Source organism: Zingiber officinale, chromosome 10A, assembly GCF_018446385.1.
Source record: "Zingiber officinale cultivar Zhangliang chromosome 10A, Zo_v1.1, whole genome shotgun sequence".
In the NCBI taxonomy this organism is placed as follows: Eukaryota; Viridiplantae; Streptophyta; class Magnoliopsida; order Zingiberales; family Zingiberaceae; genus Zingiber; species Zingiber officinale.
The window spans coordinates 836,345-852,013 of NC_056004.1; the positions used below are offsets into that span (position 1 = coordinate 836,345).

Consider the following 15,669-nt stretch of genomic DNA (forward strand, 5'->3'; position numbering starts at 1 on the left):
ACTCACTTGGGTGATTTCAGCCATCTGGAATAGGGCTCACCCGAACTCATTTTCTGACATTCTCGAGTAACCTTTCGCTCTGGCTTCTTGTCCCTCGGAAACGCCGCACACCTCCTTCTCATCCGTCCGTGTACTCTTCCGCAGCACCTCGTACCTTAGACGCACTGAGCCTGTCGGCTCTCTTCCATATCGTCCTTCTCGCTAGCTGCGTCTTTCGCTCGACTTCCTGTGCTCCTAAGTCCCCTACACACTTAGACACAAGGGTTAAACCACAACAGAACCTAACCTAACTTGGTTGATCACGTCAAAACTACCTTGGGGTACTAACAATCTCCCCCTTTTTGATGTGAGCAATCCCAAGTTAAGTTAGGACAAATTACAAACAAAAAAAATTATACTACCCTCCCCTAGACTTAATCTTTACTACTCCCCCTTTGATCACATTAAAAATAGGGTATTTTAAAATGCTACTTGGAAAGTCTAAACTAAAAAGTTTAAGGGAACACTCCAAAAAAAAAAAAAAAAAAAACTAGATCTATAATTTAAAAAAAAAAAAAATTGAAAAATTTGCTTAAAAAAATTGGATAGAGAGAAATGACTCTTGAGATAATTTCTAAATTCAAAAGTATGAAAAAAAGATAGAGTAATAATGTGTTAATTTTTTTTTGAAAAATTTCCATTAACAGAGAAAATAATATACTTTCATAGAAAAATTTGCTGAATAATTAGGAAAATTTAAATTTTAGAAAAATTTAAATTTTAGAAAAATTTAAAATTTTTCATATAAATAAGTGATAAAGTTATCTTTCTCGAAAAAATTAACTTCTAATTAATTTCTAACAGAAATTTTGACAAACACTTGAAAGCATTGGTTAATAATTAAATACTTCACAGTTAGTAATTAAACATTTATTTCAGTAATTGACTTCCAAGCTGTGGCAAGACACTATACCTTCTTAGTTATTAGAATAACAACCACTTCTAAACAAAGTCTTTTAATAAAAGTAAATATTTAATTTTCTCTCTGAAAGTCCAAAAAAAAAATAATTAATCTAAATATTATTTCGGAACCCAAAATAGATTCCTTCCTAGAGAATTAATAAAAAAAAATTTAGAAATATATTTCTATGATATTTTCCTAATTTGACCCTTATGGTATTTAAAATACCAATTTAAACCATTATATCTTCTAACATTTTGAATATGTGAGCATACACAATCTTTCAAATATTCTATTTCTATTTTAATTGTTTATTTTCCATTTTTATTTTGTCGAGATCTTCTAATCGACAAGATATAGCTAAGGTTGATTTTAACTCTTTATTTTCTTTTTCTAACTTACAGAATTTTTTTGATAATATTTTTATGAACTGAAATAATTTATCAGGAGGAAGAGACTGTACCTGACTTACCTTGTCAATCCTACAATCTGAAGCTCCCCCTGAAGTGTTGCTTTCTTCTTATGTCGCTCCCCCTTCATCGATGCTCTCGATGCTTATGTCGGATGAGCTTACTTCGTCTTCATCTTCTTGGTGACTTGCCACTAGCGCAAGTCCGGCGAGGGCTTATATCTCCAATTTGGACGTCATTTCGTCCCACATCGCTTTTAGATTTCTATACTTGTCAGTTTGAGCTGACTTCTTGTTCTTTTCCTTGTCCTTATCCTTGCTCTTCAATTTTAGGTAGTTATCTTTCACGTGCCCTTCTTTATTGCAGTTGTAGCATCTTACTTTTCTTTTTCTTCTTGTACCCTGCACTTAATTAAATTTTTTAGTTTTAAATAACTTTTTAAATTTTCTTACGATGAGTGTCATTTCATCGTCATTGAGAGAAGATTCAGAATCTCATTTGTCCGTTTTTGCCTTTAAGGTAATGTCGTGCTTTGACTCCTTCAGATTTGCACATCTTATTTCATGGACTTCAAATGTTGAAAATATTTCTTCTAAAGTACTTAATTCTAGATTTTTAGATATATAATAAGCATCTACTAATGATGCCCATTCAGTAGTCATAAGAAATACGTTAAGCGTGTACCTTAGCGAATCTCGGTTGCTTATCTTTTCTTCGAGATTTGTGAGTCCGGTGATGAGTTACTTTATTCTTGAGTGAATGTGTGTAACAGTTTCTCCTTCTAATTTGACGTTGCTGATCTGGTTCTTGAGTAGATCCCGTCTTGCGAGTTTTTCCTCAAAGGTTTCTTCATGTAGTTCTAGGAATTTCTTCCAGAGCTCCTTGGCAGACTCGTAGGCTCTGATCCAGTTGACGTCTTGTGGCGGTAAGACGCTCAGTAGATTGAACTCTGCTTTACCGTTTGCCATGAAGTTGGCTTGTTCTTTCTTCGTCCATTGGTATTCTTCTTTACCCTCAAGTGCTACAAAACCAAATTTCATTATTAAAAGTAAATTGAAATATGTCTTAAAGAATACCTCCATGTTTTCTTCTAGCTTACGAATTCCCCCTAGAACTTCTGTGGGTTGATGCTCGATCCAACCATCTCTTGTGCTTCATTTGACGATTAGTTCTCCTGAATTTGTTAAGCTTTGATACCGCTTGTTGGTCCCTTGGTGACCGGCTAAAGGAGGTGAATAGCCTACATAATAAAAATAAACAAAACCCCTTCTCGAACTTTACAACTTTATTAGTCTAACACTCGCATAAAAAAATAAGAGACTGAAAAAGAAGAGGCACAAAAGAGTTACTTGGTTTGCAATCAAGGGATTGTTAATCCAAGGAAGTTGAAGCTCACTAAACAATCTCCTTCAGGCGGAGAAGTTTCTTACAGTAGTTGAAGCACTCAATTATAGAATAAAACTAAAGAGGAATCAATTACAAGTGTTGTTCTATGCTACTGGGACCAAAGTTGTATTTATAGCTCTGGTTGAGGCACCTGGAAGGGTTCCAGGTGCTTGGAGGGGGATAAAATTTTATCCCCATCGTAATGAATTATGCCACATCGTGTTTGGATAGATTTTATGGTCCAGCCGCTTGGACCAGTTCCGGGCACTTGAACCGTGCCGAACCTATATCCGCGATGATGCTAAAACAAGGCACCCCTGGGCTGTCCAAGGGGTCCGAGCGCCCGAGCCAAAAAGTCTACATTTTGTTGACTTTTTGGTCGCGGTCTTTTGCTCTGGTTCCGCTCGCTTGGGTGATTTCAGCTATCCGAAATAGGGCTCACCTGAACCTATTTTCTGGCATTCTCGAGCAACCTTCCGCTCCGGCTTCTCGTCCCTCGTAAACGCCGCACACCTCATTCTCATCCGCCCATGTACTCTTTCGCAACACCTCGTACCTAGGACGCATCAAGCATGTTGGCTCTCTCCTGTGTCGTCCTTCTCGCTAGCTATGTCTTTTGCTCGACTTCCTGTGCTCCTAAGTTCCTGCACACTTAGACACAAGGGTTAAACCACATGAGGACCTAACTTGACATGGTTGATCATATCAAAACTACCTTGGGTACTAACACATTCAAATACATGCAGAATGACTCTTTTTCACCCATCTATTCGATTGGTGAGTTATACCAATTGCCCCAATCGATTTGGCAGCTTTTAATCAATTGCCCCAATCGATTCAGAAGTTTTCTATTCGCGAGAGAAAGCAGCCTAATCAATTGCTCAATTGATTCCCATGTTCTCTATTCTCTCACGAAAATGGTTTAAATCAATTACCCAATTGATTAGCCAAGTCTTAATTGATTATCTCAATCGATTATAGCCTCTTCTATTCTTCATGAAATACATCCCAATTGATTATCCTAATCAATTAACAAACTTTCTCTTCTAGTGACAAAGCAGCTCCCAGTTGATTCCCAATCAATTGGAACTGAGCTTAATTGATTGGAGCAAGTCCCAATCGATTAGACTTGGGCAATTTGATTGAGCTGATCAATTACCCAACCCTAAGCTTTGATATCGAGTTTAGGGTGTTAAAGTGTATACTAAAAGCTTAGTTTTTGGTATAAACATTTATCTAGAAATAAGAATCACATTGGTCAAATGTCTACATTTATGATAAATGTAGTTGTTCAATTAATTTATATTGTAGATAACATGGTGTGTGGTGTCACACACAGAGGATCATGTTATCAGCACCTTATAAATTATAAACAGTAGCTCACGACCAAGATGGAAATGAACAAACCATTGGAAGGTCGTAGTGTAATTAGGTATTAGTTTATCTTAACTATATAATTAGACTAGTACACTCAGAGTGTATTGAGTAGGACCATTAGAGGTCGTTTCTTTTATACTGACTTTATAAAGGAACAAAAGACCTCAGTTATTATGGAAGTGTGTGCTCTTAATCCTAATATAATAACAAGCACATATATTTGATATTTATTTCTTTAATTTATCAATGGGTGAGATTTAGTTCGATAAATCAATAAGCCCGATAAGTTGGGAAATGATATCACTTATAGTGTGTGTTGTTGATTATAGAAGGAAACTGTGTCCTAGTGATCTAGGTTGATAATTTCCCCAAGAGGAGCTCATAAGGATTGTCATGTTAAACTCTGCAGGTGGACTTAGTCCGACATGACGATAAGGTTGAGTGGTACTACTCTTGGACTAAGATATTAATTAAGTGAGTTGTCAATAACTCATTTAATTAGTAGGCATTCGACATCTTAAACACAGGGAGACTAACACACTTATAATAAGAAGGAGCCCAAAATGTAATTTGGGATTAGTGCGGTAGTTCAATAATAATTCTTTAGTGGAATGAATTAGTATTGATGGAATTAAGTTGTGTGTTCAGGGTGAACACGGGAAGCTTAATTTCATCAGGAGACCAAAACCAATTCCTCCTCTCGGTCCCTATCATAGCCTCTTGTATATAGAGATTTATACCCACCACATACCCACCTTCTTACCCATCTTAATAGGGCCGGCCAAGCTAGCTTGGAACCCAAGCTAGGGTTGGCCAAGACCAAGTAGATGAGCCAAGTTGGTGGCCGGCCAAAGCTTGGGTCCCAAGTTTAGGTGGCCGACCACTAGAATATTAAAAAGAATTTTTATTAAAATTATTTCTTATGTGGATATCATGGTTTTAAAAGAGAGTTTAAAATTTAAATCTTTTCTTTTATAGCTTTCTACAAAAGATTAAGAAAAGATTTGAAATATTTCCTTATTTGTAGATTGAAAGGAGATTTTAATTTTGAGAAAACTTTCCTTTTAACCATGATCATAATTTAAAAGAGAGTTTTAAAAATTAAATATTCTCTTTTATTAGCTTCTACAAAAGATTAAGAAAAGATTTGATATCTTTCCTTATTTGTAGATTGAAAAGTGATTTTAATTTTTTAGAGATAACTTTCCTTTTTGGAAATTATCCACATGTTTAAAAGAAAGATTTTAATTTATAAAATTTCCTTTTTATAACAAGGGAAAATTATTGGAGAAATTTTTTATAAATTTCTGGAAACAAATTAGGAAGTTTTAATTTTTGTTTTAATTAAAACCCAAAGGAGTGGCCATGTAATAATGAAAAGAAAAATTATTTTTTAATTAAATAAATTTTTCCTTTTCATGGTAAAATAATTAAGGAAGTTTTTAATTAAATTTTCTTATTTGCCAAGAGCAAGGAATATAAAAGAGGAGGTAGAGGTGCCTTCAAAAAGAATAACTCTATTCTATACTTCCTCTCTTTTCCTCCTTGGTGGCCGGCCCTAGCTTCTCCCTCTTCTCTTCTTCTTGTGGCCGGCGACAACCCTTCTTGGAGCTCTTGATGGTTGCCAGTTCTAGCTAGGAGAAGAAGGAGAGAAAGGAGGTTTTGTTTCTAGCATCCCTTGGAGTTTGGTGGTGGTGGCCAAATCTCATATCTCTTGGAGTTTATGTGGTGGCCGAATCTTGCTTGGAGAAGAAGGTGTCTTAGGTGGATTTAGTTCTTTCAAATTTAATTATTTTTTCATAGATATAACACAGGTATTGTTCTGTTAACTTTAATAAAAAAATATTAAAAATTTACTTTAAAAAACTTAGGGCCCACTCGGAGATGGGCCCTGCTCGTCAACTTTAACCACTCAAGGCCGGTGTTCTAGGTACGACGACTAGGGGCATTTGGTTAAATGATGGGAATGTCTATGAGTATGAGTTTGATAGTAGGGTGGAATGAGAATAGGAATTGAAATGAAACCCATCAAGTTATATGAGTTTGGTTGATTTCTATAAATCTGGTAATCATTCTCAAAATATGATTTCCAAACCCACAATCCAAACACTATATTTTACTATCATTCCATTCTCTCATTCCCAAATCCATCAACCAAATACCCCCTAAAAAACCTAAGAGCTTTCTTGGATAGTTTATTTTTGTTTAATCGGATATGTTTTGTAGAGAAGGTTTCTATTTCAATATGAAATAGAGAAAGCTTATCATAATCTTTTATTTGGATAGAGAAGGCTTCTGTTTAATCGGATAGTTTATCATAATCTTTTATTTGGATTGTTGATACACGATAGAGAAAGCTTTCTCATTGTTATTCTTGTTTAATTTCACATTCAAAATGTATAGGGGACGTGGAGAGATTTATACAATACTTTATGTGCTGCGCGCTCACGCGCAGGCTCTAGAAAGAGTCATTTATAAAATATTTTGGAATTATAATATTTGAAACTTGTTATACAGTACTTGTTACTATTTTTTTTTAATGATGTTTTCCCTTGAAGCAAAATTTGTTTACTCATTCCATGGAAGGTTTCCATGGGACAAATTTTCTCTTTTTCATCTTTAAAATATCTCTTAGTTTGATAAAAAAAAATTTATTCATCCCAATATCTTTATCAATCTATTTTTAAATTAATATGAAAAAGAACGTACGGTAAAAAATTGGACTCGGATATGGTACTTTCCGGGAACGCAGACACGAATCACTTGTCAGCATTATTCGGACTTGTTGAGGCGGTGAAATTGCGATTCTACTCCGAATTGACAAAAAATCAAGGAAACCCTTTTTTTTTTTTTTTTTTTTTTTTTTTTTTTTTTTTTTTTTTTTTTTTCAAATTATACAATAGTGTCAGATTTTATTTTATTTATTTTATCAAACGGGCATCCTTTCGGATGGATCGAGTGATTAACGCATAAAATATTATTATTATAAGATCTGAAGTTCGAATTTTGATAAAATCAAGATAAATGTCTCTCTTATATGTTAGTCACTATTTCAAAGACAAATAAACGCTGAAGACAAATATATTCATTTTTACCATCAATATAGTCAATCAACTGATGGTATTATAATAATTATAAAATTATAATTATTATTATATATATAAAAAAAATAATTATGATTTTATAACAATGATAAATATTAAGTAACCAAATAGAATCCGTAATAATTATAATTCGTAATTATTATAATAATTATAGTAATTATGATTTTATAATTAATATAGTTAATATGATAATTATAATAACTATAATTAATAATTACGATTTATTATTACTATGGCGTTTGATTTATTCAAGATTTGGATGGAAGATAAGGATATTAAATATGATTAAATAATTATATATAATTAAACACTAGAACATCCTTTTAATAAAAAAAATAAAAATAGAAGATCTTTGATGATTCAGACAAAAAACATGAGGCCTTTTGATTTTTATCTAAATTTTAACGGTAATTTATCAAATGACATATATAGAGATCTAAATTTATTAAAAGGCGTATTCTATTTTGATATTTATCAAAGAATATACTTTTTTAAAAGTATTTCCTATTTTACCCTCCTGACAATTTGACTTTTTTACCTTTTTATTTTCTCCACTATTTTTCTCTCCTCTCTCATCTCTTTTTTTGCATAACATATGAATAATATTAGTTAATCTTTTAATAATATTTTAATACATTTGAAAACACAAAAATAAACAATGAACACCATATTTGAACTCTTTGCAACATCAGAAATCAATAGGAACTGAAATGTGTACAATCGGAGCTCTCTAGGTCCATCAGTGAGTTTCGGTCAAAACCCACTGATGGACCTAGAGAGCTCCGATTACACCCATTTCAGTTCCTATGGATTTTTGATGCTGCAAGGAGTTCAAATATGGTGTTTATTATTTATTTTGACTTTTCATAGACGTTAATATGCAAAATCAAATAATCGTCAACAAAGTCCACGTTGGGCCTGATATGGAATCATATCAGGCCCAACGTGGGCCTGATATTATTCCATATCAGGCCCACGTTGGGCTTGATATGATTCCATATCAGGCCCAACATGGGCCTGATATGACTCCATATCAGGCCCAACATGAGCTGTTTTTGTTGATTCTTTGATTTTATGTATAAACATCTATAAAAAGTCAAAATAAATAATGAACACCATATTTGAACTCCTTGCAAGATCAGAAATCCATAGGAACTGAAATGAGTACAATCGGAGCTCTCTAGGTCCATTAGTGGGTTTCGGTCAAAACTCACTTATGGACCTAGAGAGCTCCGATTGCACCCATTTCAGTTCCTATGGATTTCTGATGTTGCAAGGAGTTCAAATATGATGTTTATTATTTATTTTGGCTTTTTATAGATGTTTATACATAAAATCAAAGAATCGTCAAAAAAAATCCATGTTGAACCTGATATGGAATTATTTTAATACATATGTTGAATTTCTTTGATTTGTATGTATTCTTGAATCAGTAATAGTTACATGCATAATACTGAATACGTAAACTTATAGTAACTCCATTTGAGATAGTGATAATGAATGTTGTACTGGACTGAAGGGAGATCAATTGGGATAGGGACACAGCTCCAACCCTGACCAATTGAACAAGTTATTCACAACCTCAGAGTCCAACCAGGCTTGATTTAGTCATGCAAAATTCCATTCATCATGCAGTTTTCACTACGGAGGAGCATTCCCATTCATCACCTACTGATCCATTTGTTGCAACTCAGCATTCCGAATTAATACTTTTGCAAGGAAACACACGAGAAGTGGAATTGTGCAACCGAAATAGAGAGGAATAATTTCTTGATCTAGGCATAGATTCAGGCAAAGAATGTATTGGAGAATCACTGAGAGCCCTGTTGGACCTGATATGCTTTTATATCAGGTCCAAGTTGGGCCTGATATGCTTCTATATCAGGCCCACGTTGGGCTTGATATGGAATCATATCAGGCCCAACATGAGTTTTTTTTTGCCGATTCTTTAATTTATATATTAACATTTATAAAAAGCTGAAATAAATAATGAACACCATATTTGAACTCTTTGCAACATTAGAAATCCATACGAACTGAAATGGATGCAATCGGAGTTCTGAAATGGATGCAATCGGAGTTCTCTAGGTCATCAGTGAGTTTTGGTCAAAACCCACTGATGGACCTAGAGAGCTCCGATTGCACCCATTTCAGTTCCTATGGATTTCTGATGTTGTAAGGAGTTCAAATATGATGTTCATTATTTATTTCGACTTTTTATAGATGTTTATACATAAAATCAAAGAATCGGTAAAAACAACCCATGTTGGGCCTGATATGGAGTCATATCAGAATCATATCAGGCCCAACGTGGACTTTTTTGCTGATTCTTTGATTTTGCATGTTAACGTCTATGAAAAGCCAAAATAAATAATGGATATCATATTTGAACTCCTTGCAATTTCAAAAATCCATAGAAACTGGAATGTATGTAATCGGAGTTCTTTAGGTCCATTAGTGGGTTTTGACCAAAACCCACTTATCGACCTAGAGAGCTCCGATTACACTCATTTTAGTTCCGGTGAATTTCTGAAATTGTAAGGAGTTCAAATATGCTATTCATTATTTATTTTTGTTTCTTCAAATTTATTAAAATGTTATTAAAAGATTAACTAATATTATTCATATGTTCTACAAAAAAGAGATGAGAGAGAAGAGAGAGAAAAATAGTGGAGAAAAGAAAAGATAAAAAAATTAAATTGTCAGGAGGGTAAAATAGGAAATGCTTTTAAAATGATACATTTTTTGGTAAATATCTAGAGTGTGACTTTGAGTAGATTTAGATCTCTATATATGTGTTTTGATAAATTGTCGAAATTTTAATGAGATCCCTCGGAACATTAAATTAAAAAAAAAAAACTATATTTTAATGAGATCCCTCGGAACATTAATTTTTTTTAAAAAAAAAGAAACAGATAAAAGAAAATTATAAAAAGAGGGAGAGAGATTGTTTCTAGAAGATGCCCCACGAAAGATGACCAAATGATGTCGCTTTTGCCGCTGTCAAAGGAGATCTTACACAAATCCGATAAGCAAAACCGTGTAGAACCATCTCACCTGTGTTTTTTAGGGTGGCCAGGTCGTCATTTTATGCGACTCCAAAATTTCTCACGTCATCCCTGCGATCACCGTTTGACTCCCATCTAGGCCAGAGCGCATATATACAACACCACCAATCTCTAAGAAAGTAGAAGCTTCATTCCGATCTTCTCAATTTCACCTCTCAATTTTTTTTTTCCTAGTCTTGATTTTGGAGTTGCAGACATGGAACTGTGGCTCGCCGTGTGCAGTGGCCTGGCCGCGCTGCTGGTGGCTGCCTGGGCAGTCAGGATGCTGAACTGGGCGTTCTGGGAGCCTCGCCGCCTAGACCGCGCGCTCCGGTCGCAGGGGCTCAAGGGCTCCTCCTACCGTCCCATCAGCGGCGACCTCAAGGATTTCGTGCGGCTTACCGAGGAGGCCCGCGGCAAGCCCATGCCCTTCTCCCACGCCATCTTCCCTCGCGTTTCTCCCTTCTTAAAACGCGCCGCTGATGCACACGGTCAGCAGCCATACAACTTGATCGCCTCATTGTCCATTTCACCAAGCAAATTTAACTCCTGTTGGTTAAATCGGATTGAAAATTTTTCTTTTAGGAAAGGAGAACAAGGTAACTTTCCATTGGATGGGACCTAATCCGAGAGCGACCATCACGGATCCGGATCAAATCAGAGAAGTTCTGGCCAACAAGACCGGCGAGATCGGGAAGGCAAATACAAATTATCTGGCAAAGTACGTTGTCATAGGCGTGCTGAGTCAGGAAGGTGAGAAATGGGCCAAGCACAGGAAGATATGAACCCCGCTTTCCATATAGAGAAGCTCAAGGTGATTGATCCATCTCTGTTGAGTTAATTTATGCCTCTGCCTCGCCTATATGTTTGTCGAAATGACTCAGTAATAACTCTTTTTTGCTATATGCAGCGCATGCTGCCTGCTTTCTCTGCTTGTTGTGATGAGCTGGTCAACCGATGGGATGAGATGGCGGCGAAAGGTGAAGAGATAGATGTTTCTGTCGAGCTCCAGAGCTTCACCGGCGATGTCATTTCCCGGAGTGCTTTCGGTAGCAATTTTGAAGAAGGAAGGAAAATTTTCCAGCTTCAGGATGAGCAAGCTATGCTCGTTGCCCGCGGTCTTCCTTATGCACATATACCGGGCTTCAGGTGAGTGCTGATCCACAATATACATCTGCAAAATGTTCGATTCGTTGTGATCCTTGTTAGAAACAGAGTATAATTGATATCTTGCATTGTTCAGGTTTTTGCCCACCCGAATTAATACTAGAATGAAAGCAATTGACATAGAGGTGAAAGGGATTCTATTGAGCATAATCAAGAAGAGGGAGGAGAGTATGAAATTGGGCGCCGCAAAGAACGATGACCTTCTCGGCTTGTTGCTGGAGTCCAATCTGCAACACCTCCAAGAACACGGGAACGCCGGGATGACGACGGACGAGGTGGTGGATGAATGCAAGCTGTTCTACTTCGCAGGACAAGAGACGACGTCCCTTTTGCTAACGTGGACGATGGTTGTGCTGAGCATGCATCAAGATTGGCAAGAACGGGCTCGCGAAGAGGTTCTGCAAGCCTTTGGGAAAGAGAAACCCACTTTCGATGGCTTGAGCCACTTGAAGACCGTAAGCACCATAAATTTCGATTCTCGATGAGTCTACAGGGAGTTCCTCCAATTAATATAATAGAAAGTAAGATTGACCTGGCATATGCAGGTGACGATGATTCTGTACGAGGTTCTGCGACTCTACCCGCCGGCAATCGGCATGAATCGGCAGGTCTTCAAGAGCACAAAAATTGGGGACGTAGTGTACCCTCCAGGCGTCCTGCTCTTCCTGTCCATCCTTCAGGTTCACCATGATCCAGATTTCTGGGGCAAAGACGTCGACGAGTTCAAGCCGGAGAGATTTGCCGACGGCATGTACAAGGCGTCGGAGAAGAATGCCTTCTTCCCCTTCGGAGGCGGCCACCGGGTCTGCATCGGCCAGAACTTCGCGTTGCTGGAAGCCAAGTTGGCTTTATGTTTGATCCTTCAACGCTTCTCCTTTGACCTCTCGCCGTCCTACACTCATGCTCCCGCCATTGTTCTCACTCTCAAGCCTCAGCATGGTGCTCCCATCAGGTTGCGTAGGATTTGAAACCATCGATAAATTTTATAAAAAAAATATATATGTGCCAAAATTCTAAAACAAATGTCTACTTCTCTAGTAATATCTGTAATAATCTTATAATTTCATAGTTAGTATTATTCCGTCTGTACGATAATGCTGAGGACTATTACTTAATAAAGGATCAAAGCCTTTTGATATAATTTAGTGTATTTAGCTAAGGGTTTTCTGTTGAAAAATTACGCGTTTTGTGAATTATATTAACAAATAAAAAAAAAATTAATGAATAAGTACTTGGGATAACGTTTCGTCCTATGAAAATTTTCATCCGTTATTGATCATGTCCGAAAATCAAAAGGATAAAAAATTGAGATGTGACGTTTATATTGATCTTCTGTGAATTTCGTGTAGATCTGTAACACAGACTACGTTAGTGCTGAGTCAGAGAAGGGGTCCCTGGCGTTGGCCTTCCAACGCTTAAGTCAGTCACCGACGATGAGGAATAAAACGGAGCAACAAGAGAACTGTAATAAACAGTGAATATCGCATACCTCCGTCGATGCTTAGACTCCCTTTATATAGATTTCCGGCAACGCGCGTACACACTTCCCAAAGTGAGCACGTTTTCCAAAGTGAGTACGTTTTTCAAAAGCTTTCCTTGAAAAGACGTGTCGGTAAAGTGTCATTGACACAGTACCTTAACAGGTTGAGCATATCTCTGAAGTGACAGTGGAAGTTTCCACCGTACAATCTTCTGGCAGCCCATGCCTGGTGTCGGCGGCATCAACTCCCAAGAGGATATCACTGGATAGCATCAGGAGTGTACTGTTAGGCCAAGCGGATTGACCACTCGGCCTGTATTCCACCGCTCTGGTGCCCCGTCTGGTTGGCCAGAACCTTGCTATTCCTTAGTGTGTGTATGCTCGACCGAAGGTTCACTTTGCTATTGTCGAAGTCTAATGCCAAGCCGAGCGAGGTAGCCACTCGGCAGAAGCCTATTGCCAGGCTAAACGGGATAACCGTTCGACCGAAGTTGAATTCTGCACATTGATCGAGGCTCTAAGAGAAAACAGCCTATGGAGTTTCCCCCTGCTTTTCTACAGAGAGCCAGGCCAGGGGTACTATCAACCAAATCCTAGATGCTATAGCCACAAGGAGCAGCCACAAGTTTCCGTGGCCGAGAGTTCATTGCCCAGGGATTCAAAGAAAGGGAAGTCTATCATCCCGCGCGAAGAACGTCAGTCGGAACTGGAAGAGAAGGTGTCGTTCTCTTCCAAAATCTTGGAGGAGAGGTTACCCAAAGGGTATCGACCCCCTGCTATCGGAGAATATGATGGCAGCAAAGATCCTGAGGACCACCTCCGCAAGTTAAGGAACGCGGCCCTGTTACATCAATATAGCGACGCTGTCAAATGTCGAGTGTTCCTGAACACTATCGGGTTCTGACAAAAAATGGTTTGATGGACTGCCGCACGGGTCCATCACCTGTTTCTCCGACTTCAAGATTGCTTTCCTGTGCCATTTCGCCAGCAGCAGGAAGTATCAAAAAACTGACCACTGCTTGTTTGCTCTCAAGCAAGGGTTCGCTGAGCCGCTGAGAAGCTATATCAAACGCTTCAATCAAGTAGCCCAGGACGCTCCCTCGGCCACATCTGAAATACTTATGAGTGTCTTTTCTCATGAGCTGACCGAGAGCGAGTTCTTTAGGGATCTCAATAAAAATCCCATAAGGAATTTCGATGAGATGCTGGAGAAGGAGGCCAGTTACATCAACGTGGAGGAAGCGCATGCGGCACGAAGGAAGGCAGACAAACCGCCTCCCTCTACTAACAGACCGGAGAGAAGAGTGCCTCAACCACCTGCGCAACCTCTCCCGGGTGGTTGGGAAGCCCGACCTAACTTCCATCCCGGTCAGGACATTCGGCCAGGCCCGCGTGTCGCTGCAGTCCAGATCCCCCGACCTGGACCGTGGGGACCACGTTACTATACTTACCACCGGTCGCACACGCATGCCACCAGTGATTGTGCACAATTCGCACGAGACTCCCATCGTGCTGCAGAGCTGGGCCTGCCACCTCTAGAGTTGACGCCTCAAGTCCAGAGAATAATGGAGGAGAGACGCAACGCGACGGGGCCAGCCGGTTGACCCCGAGCGGATCAAGGAGCCCCTAGCATGCTGTAGCAAGGGCTCACTGGGGAGCCAGGAGAGGCTTGGGAGGCTGAGAACAGAGGCAACGCGGCCATCCGAGACATAGGCATGATCTCTGGAGGTGCTACTGACGGAGATTCAGGCCGGGCTCGCAAGTCTCATGAGCGTCGGTTGGAGATCCACACCATTGGATGTAGCCAAGAGAAGGCTGCCGGCCCGGTCATTAGCTTTGGTCCACAAGACCTGGAAGGACTAAAGCTGCCCCATGACGATGCCCTCATCATCAAAGCTATCATAGCCAACAATCGGGTGGCTCGAGTCTTCGTTGATACCGGCAGCTCTATCAACGTATTATTCAGATATGCTTTTGAAGAAATACAGATTGACGCTAGTGAGCTCCAGCCAGTAGCCACTTCTTTATATGGTTTTACTGGTAATAAGGTAAGACTCATGGGCCATATCAAGTTGGTCATATCCTTGGGAAGTGAGCCACTGGTACGGATCAGGAGGAGCACCTTCATCGTAGTGGACTCGCCCTCCTCCTATAATGTCATTCTGGGTCGACCCGCCTTACATGAGTTTCGAGCTGCCGTCTCCACCTTCCACTAGAAAATTAAGTTCCCTGTGAGAGAACAGGTTGGGAAAGTTCGAGGGGAGCAGAGGGTCTCTCGACGATGTTACATCGACATGGTCAAGGTGGAAGCTTGCAAGGCTCAGAGGACGCAGGATGGGGTCGTTCATGCCATTCAGGAGGAGCTCATGCCGATAGCGGAAGAGTCTATCCCTTATAAAGAAGTCCAACTATATTCTGAGCACCCAGAGACCCTCACTCGCATAGCTAGGGACCTGCCGCCCGAGCTGAAAGAAGAGCTGGTTCAATGCCTGATTCACAATAGGGATGTCTTCGCCTGGTCCACCGAGGAATTACCAGGGGTCAAGCCTGAAGTGGCGGAACATAAGTTGCATCTCCTGCCGGACGCCAGGCCTGTAAAGTAGAAGAAGAGAAATTTCTCGATCGACCAGAATAAAATTATCAGAGCTGAAGTGGACCAGCTTAGGAAAGCCGGACATGTCCGAGAAGTACAGTTTCCGTCCTGACTTTCCAATGTTGTCTTGGTAGCAAAACCCAATAATAAGTGGAGGGTCTGCAT

At 39.0% G+C, this 15,669-nt stretch overlaps 1 pseudogene; it reads left to right on the forward strand.

Annotated features, from left to right (window-relative positions):
- The first annotated feature begins 10,409 nt into the window (after positions 1–10,409).
- Positions 10,410–12,572, forward strand: LOC122027911 (annotated as a pseudogene).
- Positions 12,573–15,669: the final 3,097 nt, after the last annotated feature.